The 22,514-nt window shown below is 37.7% G+C and overlaps 1 pseudogene across 1 annotated transcript; it reads left to right on the top strand.

The window, feature by feature from the left end:
• The first annotated feature begins 3,027 nt into the window (after nt 1-3,027).
• Nucleotides 3,028-5,181, top strand: LOC113891167 (annotated as a pseudogene). The gene has a single exon (XR_003510681.1). The product of XR_003510681.1 is annotated as a U3 small nucleolar ribonucleoprotein protein MPP10 pseudogene (transcript).
• The last annotated feature ends 17,333 nt before the right edge of the window (nt 5,182-22,514 follow it).

The raw sequence follows: 22,514 nt of genomic DNA, 5'->3' as shown, positions 1-22,514 counted from the left end.
CCTTGGTGAAGTATCTGTTAAAATTTCTTCCCAGGAACAATCAATAATCTCTTTCTCTCTCCCTCCTTCCCTTCTATTCTCTTTCACCAAGTTGCTGTTCCATCTTGCTCTCACTTCCTTTTTTTCTTGGGGGGTGTGTGTGTGTTTAGAATGGCATCCACCCACTCAAAAATGTCTTTGCTGAACATCAGAATAGTCCCAGTTGTTTCCACAACAGTAACTGCAAGTCAGGGGTGCTACCAGGTGAAAATATTTACTGCTGGGAGAGAAGAAACATTCTATGAAAACGTGTACAAAAAGCTTACTCATTGAACCACCTTCTTAGCATAATTTCTCATATAAAACCAAATAAACCAAATTTTAAGAAGCAATTGAAAATTTCTGCCACATAAACATTGGTGCTTTGAATCAAAGTAAGTCAATAAAGCTGAATTAAGGGGAAAAAATCTCTCCTGTGATTTCTTGAGCTGATTTCATTAAACTTGTTAATAAAATGCAGTGTTCAATGTAGAGATTCTCAGCCTCTTTTAATGAATTCATCCTTTTGTTCCTAAAAGCTGAAACTCATCTTGACAGTAAACCATATTCAATATTTTCTTTGATCAGATTAAGAAGTTTAAATTTGTTAGAGATTTGTTTTGCCAACTATCTCAACTACTTGGAACAATCTAAAACATATTTTTCTCGGGATTTGCAGTATTAAAGCATAGCAGAAAGATAAGGAGGCGGGATAGTGAGGAAAATGGTTAACCAGTTCAAGATCAAATCATTGCATTCCATATCTATAAACTTGCCAGATGACAGGATAGTAATCTCCCACTGAGTCATATGGTCTAATTTTGTTGTTGTTCAGTCACTAAGTTGTGTCTGATTCTTTGTGACCCCATGGACTGCAACACTCCAGGCTTCCCAGTCCGTCACTATCTCCTGGAGTTTGCTCAAACTCATGTTCTTAGAGTCGGTGATGCCATCTAATAATCTCATCCTCTGCTACCCCCTTCTCCTTTTGCCTTCAATCCCTCCCAGCATCAAAGCCTTTTCTGATGAGTCAGCTCTTCGCATTAGGTGGCCAAAGTATTGGAGCTTCAGCTTTAGCATCAGTCCTTCCAATGAATATCAAGGTTGATTTCCTTTAGGATTGACTGGTTTGATCTCCTTGCAGACCAGGGGACTCTCAAGAGTCTTTTCCAGTACCACAGTTCAAAAGCATCAATTCTTTGGTGCTCAGCTTTCTTTATGATCCAACTCTCACATCTGTGAGACTTCACATCTCACATCTTAAAGACTCTGAGGCTGGGAAAGATTAAAGACAGGAGAAGGGAACAACAGAGGATGAGATGCTTGGATGGCATCACCGACTTGATGAACATGAGTTTGAGCAAACTCTGGGAGTTGGTGATAGACAGGGAAGCCTGGCGTGCTGCAGTTCATGGGGCTGCAAAGAGTCAGACATGACTGAGCAAATGAACTGAACTGAACTGAACTTACATCTGTACGTAACTACTGGAGAAACCTTAGCTTTGAGTATACGGATCCTTGTTGGCAAAGTGATATCTCTGCTTTTCAATACTCTGTCTAGATTTGTCACAGCTTTCCTTCCAAGGAGCAAGCGTCTTTTGATTTCACGGGTGCAATAACAGTCCACAGTGGTTTTGGAGCCCAAGAAAATAAAATCTGTCACTGTTTCCACTTATCACCCTTTTATTTGCCATGAAGTGATGGGACTGGATGCTGTGGTCTTAGTTTTATGAATGTTGAGTTTTAAGCCAGCTTTTTCACTCTACTCTTTCACCTTCATCAAGAGGCTCTTTTATTGCTCTTCACTTTTTGTCATTAGAGTGGTATCATCCGATTATCTGAGATTATTTGTATTTCTCCTGACACTCTTGATTCCAGCTTGTGATTTATCCAGCTGACATTATGCATGATGTTCTCTGCATCAAGTTGAATAAGCAGGGTGACAATATAAAACCTTATACTACTTTCCCAATTTTCAACTAGTCTGTTGTTCCACGTCCAGTTTTAACTGTTCTTTCTGTGGTCTGATGATTGAACATTATCTAAAGTTGCACAAATTCTGTATTGAGCGTGTTCCCTTCAATGGCTTTCCTCTCCTTATCTGGAGCCCTACTGCCTCCCTGGCCATCTTTTGTCTTACTACTTCCCCTGAGATACTTGGGCCTCACAAAAATGTAATTCCATCCAGGGCTGCTCTTTCAGTGATTCTGGTCTGAATAATCACATGTCTAGATTTAGGAGTAAGGGGACTAATACCACCCCCTCTTTCACTAGACTTAAAATTTATTAAAATATATAAGCTCAGCTTTTCTCAGTTTTTCTTTGTTTTTTATTTTAAATGTAAGCAAATTATATTCCTTTTTATTCCCTTTGTTATATTCCGTATAGACAACATTAAATTGAGTATCTGTATTAGTTTGGTTTGCAATTTGTATCTTTGTATTTTTGTCTATTTTATTAACTTCTTTTTTTCCCCTAAATCCAAACCCTGTTTCAGTCCATCCGGACTGCTATACTACATTGGACTGGGTGGCTAATAAACAACAGACATTTATTTCTTTTAGTTCTGGAGGCTGGAAGTTCAGGATCAAGGCACCAGCATGGTAGCCTTTTGATGATGGTTCCCTTCCTGGTTCATAGCTGGTGCCTTGTTGCTATGTTCTCATGTGGTGTAAGGAGCAAGGGATCTCTTAGAAGCCTGTTTTATAAAGACATGAATCCCATTCATGAAGGGTGAAACCCTCATTGCCAATCTCCACTCAGAGATCTTAGCTACTAATACCATCATCTTTGGAAGTTGGGATTTCAACATATGAATTTGGTGGGGCAAGTCAGACACCGACATTCAGACTAGAGCAGTTTCTTTCCTCCTACTATATTTGGTGTTTATTCTGTTATTTTAACTTTTTAAATTGAATTAATAGTTCAGTACTTTTTCAGTTTTTTTTAATTTCAAAAATGGGTTCAGCACTTCCTTTGCATGTGGCGTTGTGTCCCGAGGGGCAGTTAGCCATGGCCCGGCCAGCCTGGCGTTGGCGGACCCTGGAGCGGTGCCTGAGGGAGGTCGGTAAAGCCACTGACAGCCCAGAGTGCTTCCTCACCATTCAAGATGAACTGGCATCAAAGTATACTTCTTTAACAAAAATACTTTATGACTTTAATAAAGTACTAGAGAATGACAGGAAACATGGGAGTCCTTTAGAAAAATTGATGATAAATAATTTCGATGATGAGCAGATTTGGCAACAGTTGGAACTGCAAAATGAACCAATTTTACAGCACTTCCAGAGTGCAGTTAGTGAAACCATTGAAGATGAAGACATCAGTCTTCTCCCAGAGAGTGAAGAGCAGGAGTGTGAAGAGGATATGATGGAGCTGGAGGCTGCTGGCCAGGAGGACCTGGAACAAGATTTAGAGGAGGAGGAGGTGGAGGAAGCAGAGGAGGTGGAAGTGTCAGACCTGAGTGGTGATGATCCTGAAGCAGATGAGAGAGCCAAAAACTCAAGCAAATTGAATCTGAGGAAAAGCCCAGATTTCAGCGATGAGGACTCTGATCTTGATTTTGATATCAGCAAACTGGAACGTCAGAGCAAGGTGTAAAGCAGAGTGCCTAGGAAACCAACGAGAAGTCCATAGTAGATGATAAATTCTTCAAGCTCTCTGAGATGGAGACCTTTTTAGAAAACATGGAAAAAGAAGAGGAACAAAGAGATGACCAAGAGGAAGATGATATTGATTTTTTTGAAGATGTGGATTCCAATGAAGATGAAGGAGGACTGTTTGGAGGCCAGGATCTTAAGTCAGGTAAAAGTTCCAGAAACCTGAAATACAAAGATTTCTTTGATCCAGTTGAAAGTGATGAAGACGTAGCAAGTGTCCACGATGATGGGAATGAACTGGCTTCAAATGAAGAGGAAGAGATTGCTGAAGGAGAAGAAAGCATTTCTGAGACGGATGAAGATGATGACCTTGAAGAAAGTGGAGACAGTAAACAACGTAAAGAAACCTTGAAAAGAGTGACCTTTGCTCTGCCCAATGATGAGGACACTGAAGATACAAATGTCTTAAATGTACAGAAAGACTCTGATGAAGTAAAATCCTCTTTTGAAAAAAGACAAGAAAAGATGAATGAAAAAATTGCATCTTTGGAAAAAGAGTTGTTGGAGAAGAAACCTTGGCAGCTTCAAGGAGAAGTGACAGCGCAGAAGCGGCCCGAGAACAGCCTCCTGGAAGAGACCCTGCACTTCGACCACGCCGTGCGCATGGCACCTGTGATCACAGAGGAAACCACTCTCCAACTAGAGGATATCATTAAGCAGAGGATAAAAGATCAGGCTTGGGATGATGTCGTACGCAAAGAAAAGCCTAAAGAGGATGCATTTGAGTATAAAAAGCGTTTAACACTGGACCACGAAAAGAGTAAATTGAGCCTTGCTGAAATTTACGAACAGGAGTACATCAAACTCAACCAGCAAAAAACAGCAGAGGAAGAAAATCCAGAGCATGTAGAAATCCAGAAGATGATGGACTCCCTCTTCTTAAAGTTGGATGTGCTCTCAAACTTCCACTTCATCCCCAAGCCACCTGTTCCAGAAATTAAAGTGGTATCAAATCTGCCCGCTGTCACCATGGAGGAGGTTGCCCCTGTGAGTGTCAGTGACGCAGCCCTCCTGGCCCCAGAGGAGGTCAAGGAGAAAAATAAAGCTGGAGATATAAAAACAGCTGCTGAGAAAACAGCTACAGACAAGAAACGAGAAAGGAGGAAAAAGAAATATCAAAAGCATTTGAAAATAAAGGAGAAAGAAAAGCGGAGAAGACTTCTTGAAAAGAACAACCCAGACCAGGCAGGGAGATACACCAAAGCAGTAGCCTCTGAGAAGCTGAAACAGCTGACCAAGACAGGAAAAGCCTCTCTGCTAAAGGATGAAGGTAAAGACAAAGCCTTAAAATCATCTCAGGCATTCTTTTCTAAATTACAAGATCAAGTGAAAATGCAAATCAGCAATGCAAAGAAAACCGAGAAGAAAAAGAAGAAAAACCAGGATATATCGGTTCATAAATTAAAGCTGTAATATATTTTGCATATAATGTAAATACTATTTACATGTGTAAGCTTATATTCTGTCATGGTTCAGTTTTGTAATAAAATTTTTGAGAACTTTTCTTCAAAAAAAAAAATGGGTTCAAAGACTAAATTTTTCCTTTAAGGACAATTTTAACTACCTTAATACATTTTAAAATATTCAGTTTTTAAATTGTTATTCACTTTTAGGTTCTTTATAGTTTCTATTATGATTACTTCTTTAATTTTTTTTTAAATTTGATCAATCTGAAGTTTTTTTCTGGTGTATTTTAAGTTAATTTCATTGTGCTTAGAAAATTTTTTTCCAGTTCTTAGGCTCTTTGTGTGTGTGTATGTGTGTGTGTGTGAGAGAGAGAGAGAGAGGGAGAGAGTCTTGTTTCATAAAACATAGCTTAGCATATGGACAATTTCCATAGAAACCCCTTTATGCTAAAGAAAAATGTAGTTTACAACATTGAATATGTGGTTCTATACAAATCCATTGATCAATCTGGCTAATGTATGGTTCAGATTTTCTCTATATTAGCTGATCTCTTTTTTATTTGATCAACCTACTGATTACTGAGATCTGCCCGCCATGATGATAGATTTATCAATTTCCTCCTATATTTATGGTGATATTTGCTTTATTTCAAAGCTATATTATTCTGTAGCAACAGATTTCAAATTGATATACCTTTTTGGTAAACTGGATTCTTTATCAATGCCTTTGGCTTTAAGTTTTATTTGTCCGAAAGAAACTGTAGCTTCATTTTGGATAGTATTTGTCTGGCACATAATTTCTCATCCTTTCTCTTTTTATGATATGTATATGTAACTTGTAAGCATTATAGAACCAGAAATGTAAAAATTTTTGCGACTAATTTCCTTTTAATGAATAAGCTTAATTCATTTAAATTATTTGGATTACTAAATTTAATTTAACTTTATCCATATCACCATATTTGTGTTCTCCATTTACAGTGCATTTTTTGTTTCATTTTTCTTATTTAAGATTAAATAACTGTTGTATTTTTCCTTTTTTATTTTCTATGTGTTTGGTAGTTTTATACTTTTATTTTCAAGTTGTTAATGGCACTGTTAAAATCTCAATGTACATATTAATTATAAAACTAATCAATGTCTTGACCCCATCATATATCAAAATGAGTAGCTTAAAAGGCTTTAACTCAAATAATCCATTTCCCAAATATCATTGTACTATCTGGTATTGTAATATGACTTTTATAATCCTACAAATTATCTATTATCTATCTATCTATCTATCTGTGTTGACACATTTATCCACATGTTTACAACCACATTTTGCTTGTCAGTGTAACTTTCATGGTAGACCTTTCTTTTAGGACCATTTTCTTTCTTCTCTTAGTACATCCTGTAGGTTTTCATTTAATGAAGATCTATTAGGTGGTGAAATTCCTCAGGATCATTCTTTCTTTTCTTTTTTTTAAGCCTGAAGGATTTTTATTTTGCCTTCACTTTGGAAGGACAACCTTTTCTGGATATACAATTTTAGGTTGACAGGTGTTTTCTGACAAGTCTTTGAATATAGTTTGCTGTTAGTTTCTGTTGGTGCCAATGAGAAAGTAGCTGTCAGCGTAAATATAGTCTTTTTGCGGTCTTTTCTTTCTTTTCTCTTGGTCTCCTTGGAAAACGTTGTCTTTGGTGTCTACAATTTACCATCATTCATCTAGCAAAGGATTTCTTTTGATTAAACTACGTGGTGTCTGTGTACCAACTCTGATGATTCAAATCTTTCATCCCTTTTCAATATTCTCAGCCGTTAACTCTCCAAGTATTGCTTTTTGCCCAGACTCTTCTTGTCTTCTGTAACTCTTATCACAAATGTGATTTTCCCATCTGTTCTCTATGTTTTTTATTCATTCTTCCATATTTTTCATTTCTTTGGTTCTTGTTGTATTCCATAATATTTTATTATTCTTTATCAAAACAGATGTTGAAAAAATGTAAAAAGAAACATGTGCTTTTCACTGACACTTTCACTAAAGCATTGTTGTAATGGTGAAAGAATCAAAACAGACTGAATGCTATCACTAGAGTGCTGGTTGTCTAGCATAAGTTCATATAACAGAGTACCAAGTAGTTTTATAAAAGGATGTCAAACAGCTCTCTATATTGCTATGAAGTTGTAAGTCCAAATAAAAGTGAACAAATTTTAACAATGATGAACTTATGTCAGTATAATATTTTAAAGATTATATGTTGCTTCATTAAAAAAAAAACAAAATTCTTGTCTTAAACCAAGAATTATGCATTATTTTCTATGTTCTGATGGGCTTACTGGGTGATTCTATTACTCATTTTGTCCATGAATTGTTACATGGCAATGGAGAGCTTTGAGCTCACTCCCATGTATTAGCCTCAGTTGGTATGGCTAAAAGCAAGGAAGCTTTACTTTAAAGTGAAGAAATAAAAAAGAAATAAAAATGAAAAAGTTAAAAATGATTTTCTTTTAAGAAGCAAGAAAGATTTACAAGATTATTAGGACCAAAAAGACTCAAGAGTCAACTTGAAAAAGTTATCACTGGCCAAAATTAGGACAATTTGATAATAAGAAAAATAAATGTATTAAATTAAAATATATCAAATAATAATTTATAAAACAATAGTGTCTTTGGATAGCTTTGGAGATCCAATGCATTGTTTTGAAAACTGGTGAATAAAGGAATAGAATCAACCTTTTATGCTGCATTTCCTTTGTGGACTACATCTCAAGGTTGATGAGAGCATTCTCTTTATAGATGCTTTTTAGCAAATAAATGAAGAAAGAATGATTCAATTGCAAATCATCATATTTCAACCTCTACTGAAATAAAGTATCCAGGCAATACTTATTAATTATTCACATCAAGAAAGAGACAAACAGATATTACATATCTCTTGATAGAAGTGTGTGATATCACCCATAAAACATTATTGCCAAAACAAAAACAGACTTTTGAATTGATAGTTTAGATCTAACTACTGATTAACAGCATATACAAGAAATAGAAGAAATATTAAGTAACACCACAGACGGTCAGTCAATAATATTCAGTTTGTAATAAACTATATGAGATAAATGGCCCAGTTGCTTCAATAAACAGATTATAAGGAAAAGGAAAAAATGATGAAAGAGCAATCTGTCAATTAAAATTAACAGATGTAAAAACAAGGGGAGTGTATGGATCTCATTAGAATCCTGATAAAAACAAATCATAAAACAACATTATTAAACAATTGAAAAAAGAGGAAATATTTTTAATGGTGACAGTGATATTGTGGTTATATATTTTAAGGACTATCTTTTAGAGTTAAATACAGAAATGTTTATAGATTAAATGATACCTGAAATTTACTTCAAAATCCAGTAGGAATATTGGGAGTTTTGGGGAGGAGCTGTAGATAAGAGTGGATATCAGTTGATCACTGCTGAATATTATTGCTGGGCAAATGGAGATTTATTATTATTTGTCATATTATCCTCTCTACTTTTGTAAATGCTTGAAGTTTTGATTTTAAAAAAAGTGATGCTGAGAAGAGGAAAATAGTTTTCCATGGTGAATTTGGGCTCTGAACAGAGATATGAATAAAACTACTGTAGAGCAGAGAAGGGGAAAAAAAAAAAAAACTGATAAATTTTTATGGTTTCATCTCTCTGTTACCAGCTCATATTTTGATTGCCTATTTCATTTCTTTAAACATATTAAATCTTTTTAAAAATTGCATTCTGTTTTTGATAACTATAATAAATTTAACATTTGGGAATATAAGTCTACTCTTTTGTTTTGGTGACTTAAGATCTTCAAAACCTCACTTGTTTTTAAAAATCACTTAATCAGGAAAAGAAGTTAAAATTATACCAGTTTATAGAAAAATATTGAAAACAAAATAAGGTGGCTTTAAAGTCAGAAAAAATGAGGCTACAAGTTCATCACTTACCATTTGAACTCGGACATATTAATTTTCTTACACCTGAGTTTCCTCATCTATAAAACATAGTAGTAATGCCTAGTTCAGAGAATTCCTATGAGAGTTAGTAAATAATTCATGGAAAATACCACCATACCTGACATGCTTAAGCACGCTAAACATGGTAGCTTTATATATATATATATATATATATATATATATATATATATATATATATATATATATATATTTCCTGAATTGAGGAGGAACATAGATAAATATCATCTTTGAGTGTAAAACCATCAAAGAATTTTTTCATCATTTATACCCATCTCACACCTAGCATGTAGACTTGAAAATCAAATAATGCTATATTTAAAAGTGGGCTGGATTATACAACTGACAACAAATGTTCTTAAAAACCATACTAACATTGTGAACCAAAAACATTGTGTAGCAGAAATGAAATATATGTGTTCTTCTCATTAACCTTTCTTAAGTAGATCACTTAATTTTGGGGGGAGAACTAGAAGTCATGGGTTTGCAAAAAAGTACTAATGAATTGGCCATGAGTGTTTTCATCCTTGCTACAAATGATTTAATTCAGGTCATGGGTAGAGTATATTGTTGGTTTCTGAAAGATCATCTTACTTATGGTCATCAGAAGTTAAATCATTGTGTAGTTTTATTTATTTAAAATTAGAGCTTTATGTTATATTCCTGGGTCGGGAAGATCCCCTGGAGAAGGGAATGGCTATCACTCCAGCATTCTTGTTTGAAGAATTCCATGGACAGAGGAGTCAGAGTAGCTTGACTCAGTCATGTCTGGATATGACTGATGTGACTTCCTTCTTACACTAAAGGACTACAGAGAAAAATGATTCCGTTATTACCCTTTCAGTACACCAGAGTTGGTTCCCCAATGCTGCCTTGGCATCCGAAGAAACATTTCTGCATATATTCCACAGAAACAGCACAGGAAGAATTTACTACTTTGAAATGTACTTTGTATGAGACACACCACTGACTCCAAAGACTATTTTTTAGACTCTCAAGGGCAAGTCTCTTATTTTTGGTTAAATCAAAAGTTTCATCTACAAAGAAGAAAATATGAAGAATGGCAGTGCCTTTCCATTTGTCATGCTCAGTAACAATTTTGCTGAAGGATTCATGCAACAGAATCTAGCAAATTATAAATCAAGTTTTGTCAGAAGACTTGCAAGATATCTTACTCTTGTGAGTGAGAATATTAAAAATTTTAAAATATTAAAAATATAAAAATATTAAAAAATATAAATTTGAGTTCAGACATATTGTTGTATGTGTTGCTGCTGCTGCTAAGTCACTTCAGTCATGTCCGACTCTGTACGACCCCATGGACGGCAGCCCACCAGGCTCCCCCGTCCCTGGGATTCTCCAGGCAAGAACACTGGAGTGGGTTGCCATTTCCTTCTCCAATGCATGAAAGTGAAAAGTGGAAGTGAAGTCGCTCAGTCATATCTGACTCTTAGTGACTCCATGGACTGCAGCCTACCAGGTTCCTCCATCCATGGGATTTTCCAGGCAAGAGTACTGGAGTGGGGTGCCATTGCCTCTCCGGTTGTATGTGTTACTAACATGAAATTCATTCTACCCACCAGCTGTTTTGCCCTTTTTTCCTTTAGAAGCCTAAGATTCTGTGCTGTGCTGGGCTTAGTCACTCAGTTGTGTCTGACTCTTTGTGACTCTAGATACTGCAGCCCGCCGACTTCTCTATCCATGGGGATTCTCCAGGCAAGAATACTGGAGAGGGATGCTATGCCCTCCTCCAGGGGAACTTCCTGACCCAGGGGTCGAACCCAGGTCTCCTGCATCGCAGGCAGATTCTTTACCATCTGAGTCACCAGGGAAGCCCAAGAATACTGGAGTGGATAGCCTATCCCTTCTCCAGGGGATCTTCCTGACCCGGGAATTGAATTGGAGTCTCCTGCATTGCAGGTAGATTCTTTATCCCCTGAGCTACCAGGGAAGCCCAAGATTATATTTGGATCCAAATAATTTTTACTATGTCTCCTTTATTTGTTGCTGAAACAGACAGGAAAGTCAAATAGTTCAGATGTATTTTTCTTGTTATTCATTCAATTCACAATATTGATTACGTACATTAACTGTGCATAGGACCAGAGAATATTCTAGCAAGATACATGGGGCTACAGTGACATCCAAGTACACAAATGTGAAAAATGTAAGCAGTCATGAGTACATGGCATTCCAGGTATAGATGCAGCATCTTCTGTCTCTCTCCACTAATCCTGATAAGCCAGTTAAAATGAAGCCTAATTTTTAAAAAATCTTCCATGTATTTAAAATGACTTTCAAGACTGACCTTTGTGTTAATGTTTACTGGAGTTTGCCTGTTTGCTGCTGCTTCTGCTAAGTCGCTTCAGTCGTCTCTGATTCTGTGTGACCCCATAGATAGCAGCCCATGAGGCTCCCCCGTCCCTGGGATTCTCCAGGCAAGAGCACTGGAGTGGGTAGCCGTTTCCTTCTCCAATGCATGAAAGCGAAAAGTGAAAGTGAAGTCACTCTTTGGGAGACAGACAAATCAGGAAGACCAGATTTTGCAGGGCAGGGGGTCTCTAAGCTATTGGAAGCTACACAGTGATTCATGGATATGGCCTCAGAAAGAGATAGTTTCATCATCTGGGGCTTTTATGAAAAATGTGGTTAAAAAACCAAAACAAATGCTGCTGCTGCTGCTGCTAAGTCGCTTCAGTCATGTCCGACTCTGTGCGACTCCATAGACGGCAGCCCACCAGGCGCCCCCGTCCCTGGGATTCTCCAGGCAGTGTATGCTTATTTATGTGTGTGTGTATAGGTGTGATCCTCTAGTCTTTATCCCACCAAGAAAAGCTAGGGCAGAATTGTCAAGCTTCTCTCCTATATAGTACTCATCACTTTGAATTACTTCCTTTCATAACATTTCTGTCTTTTAAAACTATCCTGTTTGAAAATAGAAAATGCCTTTGTCTGGTGACAGAGGGAGTAGCTAGGGAATTTGGGATTGAGATGTACACACTACTATATTTAAAATGGGTAGCCAACAAGAACCTGCTGTATAGCACAGGGAATCCTGCTCAATATTATGTAACAACCTAAACCTGAAAAGAATTTGAAAAAAGAATCACATCAGTTCAGTCACTCAGTCGTGTCTGACTCTTTGCAACTCCATGGAGGAGCACGCCAGGCTTCCCTGTCCTTCACCAACTCCCAGAGCTTGCTCAAACTCATGTCCATCAGCCTGGTGATGCCATCCAAGCATCTCATCCTCTGTCGTTTCCTTCTCCTCCTGCCTTTAATCTTTCCCAGCATCAGGGTCTTTTCCAATGAATCAGTTCTTTGCATCAGGTGGCCAAAGTACTGGAGTTTCAGCTTCAGCATCAGTCCTTCCAATGAATATTCAGGACTGATTTCCTTTAGGATTGACTGGTTTGATCTCCTTGTAGCCCAAGGGACTCTCACGAGTCTTATCCAATACCACAGCTCAAAAGCGTCAATTCTTTGGCACTCAGCTTTCTTTATAGTCCAACTCCCACATCCATACATGACTACTGGACAAACCATAGCTTTGACCAGACGGACCTTTGTTGGCAAAGTAATGTCTCTGCTTTTTAATATGCTATCTAGGATGGGAAGACCCCCTGGAGAAGGGAAAGGCTACCCACTCCAGTATTCTGGCCTGCAGAATTCCAGGGACTGTATATCCATGGGGTTGCAAAGGGTCAGACATGACTGAGCGACTTTCACTTCAGTTCATTTCACTTCATAGCTTCTTCTTCCCAGAAGCAAGCATCTTTTAATTTCATGGCTGCAGTCACCATCTGCAGTGATTTTGGAGGCCACCCCCATGGTAATGGACAGGGAGGCCTGGCGTGCTGCAATTCATGGGGTCGCAAAGAGCTGGACACGACTGAGGGACTGAACTGAACTGAACCCATCAAGGAAAGGTCTCTCACTGTTTCCATTGTTTCCTCATCTATTTCCCATGAAGTGATGGGACCAGATGCCATGATGCCATTAGTTTTCTTAATGTTGAGTTTTAAGCCAACTTTTTCACTCTCCTCTTTCACTTTCATCAAGAGTCTCTTTAGTTCTTCTTTGCTTTCTGCCATAAGGGTGGTGTCATCTGCATATCTGAGGTTATTGTTATTTCTCCCGGCAATCTTGATTCCAGCTTGTGCTTCATCCAGCCTGGCATTTCACATGATGTACTCTGCACAGAAGTTAAATAAGCAGGGTGACAATATATAGTCTTGACATACTCCTTTCCTGATTTGGAACCAGTCTGCTGAAAAAAGACGAGACACATGTATATGTGTAACTAAATCACTTTGCAATACACCTGAAACTAACACAACATTGTTAATCAACTATACGCCAATATAAAGTAAACGGTTTTTTAAAGGCTAGGAAAATAGAAAATACACTTGTAACATGTTCAGGGTGGGAGGAAAAACATAGTGGTTTTCATTGCATTCTTTATCCATTAAATAATTTATGTGAATATGGATTTTTGAGGCCTGTTAAAGGATTTAAAACGCGGGGAAGTTTGAATAGACCCCTTTGCTGGGGAGCAGTGGACTCACCCTATAGCACAGTGTTGGCAAGGCTTGCCTCCTGAGACTACTGAGTTTCTTCTGGATACTTCCACCTTCTCCTAGTTATATGAAACTTTTCAGATTAAGATATTTAAAGACCAGGTTGTACATGATGATAAATTTAGATTCTACACTAAGAGCTAATTCCTGGTTACTTGGAAATAATAACTCTTCAATATTGGGAACTCATTGCTTGCCTATGGAGTTCAGGGGAAAAGCAGCCAGAAGCCAGGCAGTAGGACACACCAGCTGTCTGTCTGAAGTTTTGTATTAATAGCTAATGAGCCATTTGGACAGAAAAGCACAACAGCTAGGGGAGAATGGGACTAAGGAGAACTTATATCAAATATTTCATTGATTTGGTTTGGCATTATATCAAGATTCTGTTCCTGGATTCAGTACATGGGATTTCCCTTCTCTCAATATCTTTTGCCCAATGTTTATATTTATTTAAATGTATTTGAAGTTTCTGCTTGGGGACATAATTTCATATATTTAAGCAAATTCAACTCCTTGGAACTGATAAGAAACCAAAAAATTTCAGCAGTAAAATACAATAAAACATGAGCTTATCAAGTTATATCAGATAAATTTATTGAACCATAGTGTGCATAGTGTTAGCTGCTCAGTTGTGTCTGACTCTTTGCTACCCCATAGACTGTAGTCAGCCAGGCGCCTCTGTGCATGAGATTTGCCAGGCAAGAATACTGCAGTGGTAGTCATTCCCTTCTGCAGGGGTTTTGCAGACCAGGGGATTAAACCTGAATTTCCTGCATTGCAGGCAGATTCTTTACCATCTGAACCACCAGGAAGATAACTGGGCATACAGGTTCCATAGCAAAATTATCTGTCTTTGTTGATATTAGAGGGTGTACTCATAGTCCAACTGCATTAAAAAATAGCAGAGGACTAACCACATATCATGAAATAAAATTTTAGATATTAGAAACAGCATCCAACCATCATAGGTTTATGGTTTTTAGAGAAGCCAAGTCATAATATAATTTTAAAGACAAATTTAGTCCATGTTTTATCTTAGTATATGTTTCACCAGGAAAATAATTATAAAGTATAATTGTAATTATATTTTTATACATTTACTGTTTGCAGAATATTGAAGAGAGTCTGAGACTATGGAAAACAATATATTTGTTGTCTTGCTTGCAAGATGCTATCTGTCTTTGAGGAAACCAAACAAAGAAAAAAGCACTGAAAAATAAGTATTAGAGAGCGAGCTATCAGAAAGCTGTAAAGAGTCCATATGCTGTGGCAGATCTTATTGATACCTTTCACCCTCATGGGGAAGCAAATAAGTATCCTAGTTACAACCTCCATCAACTGTGCCTCTAGGCTTCCTGGCTTTGGTCTTGGTAAAGCACAGGTCACCTTGACTTACTCTTTCATTTTGTTAAAGATAATGGAGCTTGACAGCACAGTTGTCTACAATAGTAAAGATTTGGATTTAACTGATGTCCAAAAATATTTATTAATAAAATAACTATGGAACATCTATCCAAAAAAACACTACATAGTTATTAAAATGATTTTGTAACTATATTTATTGATGTGAAAAAATATAAAGACATGAAGTGGAAAACAGAGGTTCTAGAATTTTTGTGAAATTTTATATGAGTATATTATTAACAACACAGTTTGGATATAAGAAGCACCACATTTTAAAATTTCACTATGATATATTTTTAGGTGGCAAGTGTTCTGATCTTATCAGCTAGAGGTTTGTTTTGGCACTTGATCTTTGCTGAGTGTGATTTGGATCTTCTGAGAGGTCACTGCAGGCATTCCCTTTGGATGCCCTGCCTCTTCCTCCGATGTCCAGGATGGTCCCGTCACAAGGACCTAAGTGAACCTTATTTTCGCAGTAAAGGGAATTTTCTCTCCCTAGGCAGGTGGAAGAGAAGGTATGTATGTAAAATTCAGTCTGTGAAACTCAGTTTTGAGTTTCCCTTGGAAAAAAGAAGTACTCATTCTTTCTGATGTCTTTATAGCAATACGAAAAGAGAAAAATCATCAATATATTTCCCTGCTATACTATATATGTACATTGTTTATTATATATGCATTCAGTTCAGTTCAGTAGCTCAGTATATCCTACTCTTTCTGACCCCATGGACTGCAGCACGCCAGGCTTCCCTGTCCATCACCAACTTTCAGACCTTGCTTAAACTCATGTCCATCAACTCAGAGATGCCATCTAACCATCTGATCCTCTTTTGTCCCCTTCTCCTCCTTCCTTCAGTCTTTCCCTGCACCAGGGTCTTTTCAAATGAATCAGTTCTTTGCATCAGGTGGCCAAAGTATTGGAGTTTTAGCATCAGTCCTTCCAATGAATATTCAGGACTGATTTCCTTTAGGATGGACTGGTTTAATCTCCTTGTAGCCCAAGGGATTCTCAAGAGTCTTCTCCAACACCACAGCTCAAAAGTGTCAATTCTGTGGCACTCAGTTTTCTTTATAGTTCAAGTCCCACATCTATACATGACTACTAGAGAAACCATAGCTTTGACTCGAAGGACCTTTGTTGGCAAAGGAATGTCTCTGCTTTTTAATATGCTGTCTAGGTTGCTCATAGCTTTTCTTCCAGTGAGTAAGGATCTTTTAATTTCATGGCTAAGGTCACCATCTGCAGTGATTTTGGAGCCTAAGAAAATAAAGTCTGTCACTGTTTCCATTGTTTCCCCATCTATTTGCCATGAAGTGATGGGACCAGATACCATGATCTTCATTTTTTGAATGTTGAGTTTTAAGCCATTTTTTTCACTCTACTCTTTCATTTTCATCAAGAGGCTCTTCAGTTCCTCTTTGCTTTCTGCCATAAGGGTGGTGTCATCTGGATATCAGAAGTTATTGTTATTTCTCCCCACAATCTTGATTCCAGCTTGTGCTTCATTCAGCCTGGAATTTCGCATAATGTACTCTGCATAGAAGTTAAATAAGCAGGGTGACAATATACAGCCTTGACATACTCCTTTCCCAATTTGGAACCAGTCTGTTGTCCCATGTCCGGTTCTAACTGTTGCTTCTTGACCTTCATACAGATTTCTCAGGAGGCAGGTAAAGTGGTCTGATACTCCCATCTCTTTAGGAATTTTCCACAGTTTGTTGTGATCCACACAGTCAAAGACTTTAGTGTAGTCAATGAAGCCAAAGTAGATGTTTTTCTGGAATTCTCTTGCTTTTTCTATGATCCAAAAGATGTTGGCAGTTTGATTTTTGGTTCCTCTATCTTTTCTAAATCCAGCTTGAACATCTGGAAGTTCTCGGTTCACGTACTTTTGAAGTCTGGAGAATTTTGAGCATTACTTTGCTAGCATGTGAGATGAGTGCAATTATGCAGTAGTTTGAACATTCTTTGGCTTTGCCCTTCTTTGAGATTGGAATGAAAACTGACCTTTCTCAGTCCTGTGGCAACTGTGAATTTTCCAAATTTGCTGGCATATTGAGTGCAGCACTTTTACAGCATCATCTTTTAGAATTTTAAACAACTCAGCTGGAATTCCATCACCTCCACTGGCTTTGTTCATAGTGATGCTTCCTAAGGCCCACTTGACTTCACAGTCCACTATATTTGGTTCTAGGTGAGTGATCACACCATTGTGTTTATCTTAGTCATTAAGATACTTTTGTATAGTTCTTCTGTGTATCCTTGCCACCTTTTCTTAATACTTGTATGTATGTTATATGCTGCAAAAATTGAGTGTCTGGAAGGATATTTGCAGCAGAATATTTACAGGAATTATTCTGAAATTTTAAAATATGCTTTTATCTTTTTTTTTTTAAAAGATTAATCTCATGTGGTGTTTCTCATATTTGTTTTACAATAAACATAGATTGCTTCCTCAAGAAATGATGGATTTAGGTAATAGAGTCTTATCTTTCTGTATCTTTAAAAATTATTTTAAAATCTCTTATAAATGAGATATTCACTTAAAAAATCATTTTTAGTCCTCATAATGTTTTAAAGGATTAAAAATGTATCCAAAGTCATGTAAACTAGTAAATGACAGAATGCGAATTTGGAGTCCTTTCTTCTCAGTGGAAATGTGTGCTTGTTTCTTTTACCAGTCTGATTTTAGGGGAAAATGCTAACTTGAATAATTGCTATTGGCTAATTTAAATTTGTAGGGTGCCTCTGCAAAGCATAGATTTTCTGAAAACTGCTGTAGATTTTCTGAAAACTGCTTTTGCTCCTATCAAGGGGGAAGGAATAGAGGAAATGGAGGAAGATGAGAAATTATTTTTAAGTACTAGATTAGTGTGTTGTGTTGGTGCCATAATAAATTATGACAGATTTAGCAGCTTAAACCACACAGATTTATGATCTGACTATTCTGCAGTTCAGGGATCCAGAGGACCCATGAGCTGTGCTCCAGATCCCATAGTATAACCTCAAGGCTTTAGGCCCCCTAGGTTTTCATCAGGAGGCTTTGGGAGAAAATCGTTTAGATTGTTGGCAGAATTTAGTTCTATGTGGTTGTAGGACTGAAGTCTCAGTTGCCTTGCTGCTTGTCAGCCTGAGGTCATTCTCAGGTTTGGGAGGATGACTGCAACTTCCTTTGAGTGTGACTCGCCTCTTCTGTCTCCTCTCTCCTGACTTGAGCTGGAGAAATTTCTCTGCTTTTAAGAGGTCAGGTAATTAGAATGAGTCCATCTGGATAATACAGGCTACTTTCCATAATTTAAGGTCCATAACCTCAATTACATCTACAAAATCCCTTCATATCCCTACCTAGATAGTGTTTGATTGAATAACCAGGAGACAGAATCTTAGGGGAACAGCTTTAGAGTTCTTTCCACTGTATTTTTTTTCCTTCAAAACTTAGGGATAAAAGTATTCACACTCTTTTTAAAAGGTTAATGCAGTATTGATAACCTTCAGTGCTTATACCTAAACATTTGACATATCTCAGATATTCAGAGAGATAGTTCCTCCAAATCCACACCTTGAATAGTTTTGTCTAGATATTTCAAAATGGATTTTTTAAGCCTCATGGGAGTGTTTATTTTCAACCTGGCTAAGAAAATGGAACACAAATATGCTATTCCCAAATAATACACTATTACAAGAGAGGGTAGCTTGTAGAGGATTCAGGAACAAATTCCAAGGTCATAGGAGCTCATTAATATGCAAGTGACCTATTTATTACACAGCCATATATTTCTACAGTCTAGTTCCCGTTTCCAAATACTTGTCTATTATGTCTCAGTTCTATGCATTTGTCTTAACCTAAACTGTGTTTATCACCCCTACTCTGACTAGGATGTGTAGTCGTACTATGGATTTGGGTTTTATGGATGTAAACTAGGTTCAAAGAGATAAGCTCCAAAGATTAGATAAACATTAAGCTCTCAAGCCCTCTTCCTGGGAGTGTGAAGAAAAAAAATCCTATATTTTTCTTGTTCTTTGTTTTTAAATGAAATGATTTAAATTCCCTTCTTAATCTCTATCTTGAACTGCTATAGACCACTTCCAAAAAAGTATAACAATCTTTAAGGATAGATATATTCCCACAAATTAATTAAAAAGTGACCCAAATTTTGCCATTAGAAATTATATCTCATTCCTCTAACAAGTCGGTCTCTTCCTTAGGAAAAATAACAAAATAGAGAGGCAAAACCTGGTAATAAACCAGAAGATTATCAGTAGATAGATAGATAAGGGGCAGGAGGTAAGAGACCTAAGTGGCTGGACAATACATTTTTGACAGGAAGACTGGATAAATTTTGAAATAGACATGTGGGTATTAAGAAAGTGTAAGTCGCTCAGTCCTGTCAGACTCTTTTGGGACTCCATGGACTGTAGGCTGACAAGCTTCTTTATCCATGGGATTCTCCATGCAAGAATGCTAGAGTGGGCTGTCATTTCCTCCTCCAGGGGATCTTCCCAACCAAGGGATCGAAACCAGGTTTCCTGCACTGCAGGCGGATATTTTGAAGGTAGATATATATTTTTAGACAATTAGTAAATAGGGTTTTAATCCTCTGATATTTCCAAGACTGAATTGTCCTTAAGGGAATTAATGAGAATAGTAGATTGTGGTTCTGGCTGTAAGGAATGTGAACAGAGTTTACTTTGTCCTTTAATCACTGGCAGGGGACATACCTAGTGAGAGGAGAACCTGCCTATCACGAAGGGCCATAATGCTATCATAACTGACAGGGGCTGTCAGGATCTAACACACAATAGGATACTTTTTGCCTGAGGAAACATATTAGCTGGGGTTTTAGGGTCTATGAGATTTTCCAGGCAAAAACACGGGGGTGGGTTGCCATTTCTTCTCCAAGGGATCTTCCCGACCCAAGGATTGAACCCATGTCTCCTGTGTCTCCTGCATTACAGGCAGATTATTTGCCCACTGAGCCATTGTGGAAGCCCCAACTAGAGAAACCAAACCAAAAGGATGTGCATATATGTTGTTGTTGTTCAGTCACTAAGTCATGACCTACTCTTTTGACCCAATGACTATAGCACACCAGGCTCCCCTGTCCTTCACTATCTCCTGTAGCTTGCTCTGGTTCATGTCTATTGAGTTGGTGATGCTGTCTAACCATTTCATCCTCTATCACTCCCTTCTCCTTTTGCCTTTAACTTTTCCCAGAATCAGGGTCTTTTCCAATGAGCGAGCTCTTTCATCAGATGGTCAAAGTATTGGAGCTTTAGCTTTAGCATCAGTCCTCCTAATTAATATTTAGGGTTTGATTTCCTTTAGGATTAACTGGTTTGAACTCCTTGCAGTTCAAGGGACTCTCAAGAGACTTCTCAAGCACCACAATTCAAAAGCATCAGTTCTTCAGCACTCAGCTTTCTTTATGGTCCAACTCTCATGTCCATGCATGACTACTGGAAAAACCATAGCTTTGACTCTATGGACTTTTGTTGGCCAAGTGATGTCTCGGCTTTTTAATATATGCTGTTTAGGTTTGTCATAGCTTTTCTTCCAAGGAACAAGCATCTTTTAATTTCATGGCTGCAGTCACTGCAGTGATTTTGAAGCCCAAGAAAATAAAATCTGTCACTGATTCAACTTTTTCCTCTTTTCTTTGCCATGAAGTGATGGGACTAAATGCCACAATCGTAGTTTTTGAATGTTGAGTTTTAAGTCAGCTTTTTCACTCTTCTCTTTAGCCTTCATCAAGAGGCTCTTTAGTTTCTGTTCACTTTCTGCCATTAGAGTGGTATCATCTGCATATCTGAGGTTACTGACATTTCTCCCCACAATCTTGATTCCAGGTAGATATTTTTCTGGAATTCCCTTGCTTTCTCTATGATCTAAAAAATGTTGGCAATTCGATCTCTGTTTCCTCTGCTTTTTCTAAACCCAACTTGTACATCTGAATTTTCTCTGTTCGTGTGCTGCTGAAGCCTAGCTTGAAGGATTTTGAGTACAGCCTTACTATCATGTGAATTGAGTGCAACTGTACAGTAGTTTTGGCTTCCCTGGTGGCTCAGACAGTAAGCGTCTGCCTGCAATGCGGGAGACCTGGGTTCGATTCCTGGGTCGGGAAGATCCCTGGAGAAGGAAATGGCAATCCACTCCAGCACTCTTGCCTGGAAAATCCCATGGACAGAGGAGCCTGATAGGCTACAGTCCATGGAGTCTCAAAGAGTCGGACACGACTGAGCGACTTCACTTGCTCACTTACTTGTACAGTAGTTTGAACCTTTTTTGGCATTACCCTTTTGGATTGGAATGAAAACTGACCTTTTCTGTTCTGTGGCCACTGTTGGGTTATATATGCAGAGGAAATTTATTTTAAGGAATTTGATTAGGTGATTATGATGGTGGTTTAGTCACTAAGTTGTGTCCAATGCTTGTGACCTCATGGACTATAGCCTGCCAAGCTCCTTGTGCATGGGATTCTCCAGGCAAGAATACTAGAGTGGGTTGCCATTTCCTTCTCCAGAGGATCTTCAAAACACAGGGATTGAACCTGGATCTCCTGCACTGCAGGCAGAATCTTTGCCCTTTGAGCTATGGACTTCTCATTGTGATCATGGAAACAAGTGCAAACTCTGCAGGGTGGGCTGGCAAGCTGGAGAACCAGGAAGAGCTGATGCTGCAGTTCATGTATGAAGACCGTCTGTTGGCAGCATTCCCTCTAGCTCAGGGGAGCTCAGTACTTTTGTTCTTTTGGGACCTTTAACTGATTGGATATAGCCCACCTATATTATGTAGGGCAATCTGCTTTGCTTAAAGTCAACTGATTTAAATGTTAATCTCATCCAAAAAATATCCTCATAGAATCATCTGGAATAATGTGTTACCATATATCTAGACATGGCATGTAGTTAACAGGTTATCATATAAAATGAGCCATCACGGGGATTCTAAGTTTGTTCATTTGGGTGTTGTGGTCTGAATTCTTATACATTTACAAATTAATTTACATAATCATAAAAATAATGTTAGTGCTATCTGTGTTTTCTAGGTTTAGGTTAGATAGAATAACAGTGGAAAGTATATACAAGTTATTTCAAACCCATTATAAATACTAATGTCTCTGATCTTCAAGTACCTATTATGTGCTAGGTACTGCACTGAGTGCTTTATACAGCAAACTTACACAACAGATAATATTACTCCCACTTCAGAGATGAGCAGTTTGACAGTAATTGATTGACATGTGTAAGAAACAGAGTTAAATAGCAGAGATGAAACTTTCATGCCTTCTCTCATGGAATATCTCATTTTTATACTGTGTCACTGTGCCTTCTACCTAGAAACTCAGCTTATATCTGTTTAAAAATCCACAGGCTGGCTCTTAACATCATAGCTTAAAGAGGGCAGCACCATTCTATATTTTTATTACAACTTGAATTTAATTAAAATGGTTAATAGAAATTG

This window comes from Bos indicus x Bos taurus, chromosome 4, assembly GCF_003369695.1.
Source record: "Bos indicus x Bos taurus breed Angus x Brahman F1 hybrid chromosome 4, Bos_hybrid_MaternalHap_v2.0, whole genome shotgun sequence".
In the NCBI taxonomy this organism is placed as follows: domain Eukaryota; kingdom Metazoa; phylum Chordata; class Mammalia; order Artiodactyla; family Bovidae; genus Bos; species Bos indicus x Bos taurus.
This window is presented reverse-complemented; position numbering and strand designations above follow the sequence as displayed.